We start from the raw sequence: 465 nt of genomic DNA, 5'->3' as shown, positions 1-465 counted from the left end.
TCTAATGATATGTATTTGTTATGTATGTATTATATTGTCTATAGTATGTAATATTGTATATTGTATATATGTATATAATGTATAATTGTAAATAGTCTATTATATGTATATTGTATATATGATATTGATTTTTATATTGTATGTATGTTATTGTGTAATATGTCTATGTATATGTGTAGGTGTATGTATATTGATATTGTATATTGTATTTGATATTTTGTAGTAGTATGTATGTATATTTATATATATTAGATATGTATATATGTATATTAGTTCTGGTATATATGTATATATGTATATATTGTATCTATGTATATATGGATATGGTATTAGTAATTGTATATTTTAATGTAGATTGTATGTTTTTGTTTTATACTGGGCTAGTCTCGTATCTATGTCTTATGGATATAGGCTTATTATTGGGATTTGTATCTATGTATAATGTTATCTAGTGTATATATGTAT

The sequence above is a fragment of the Etheostoma spectabile genome, unplaced genomic scaffold (assembly GCF_008692095.1).
Source record: "Etheostoma spectabile isolate EspeVRDwgs_2016 unplaced genomic scaffold, UIUC_Espe_1.0 scaffold498, whole genome shotgun sequence".
NCBI lineage: Eukaryota > Metazoa > Chordata > Actinopteri > Perciformes > Percidae > Etheostoma > Etheostoma spectabile.
This window is presented reverse-complemented; position numbering follows the sequence as displayed.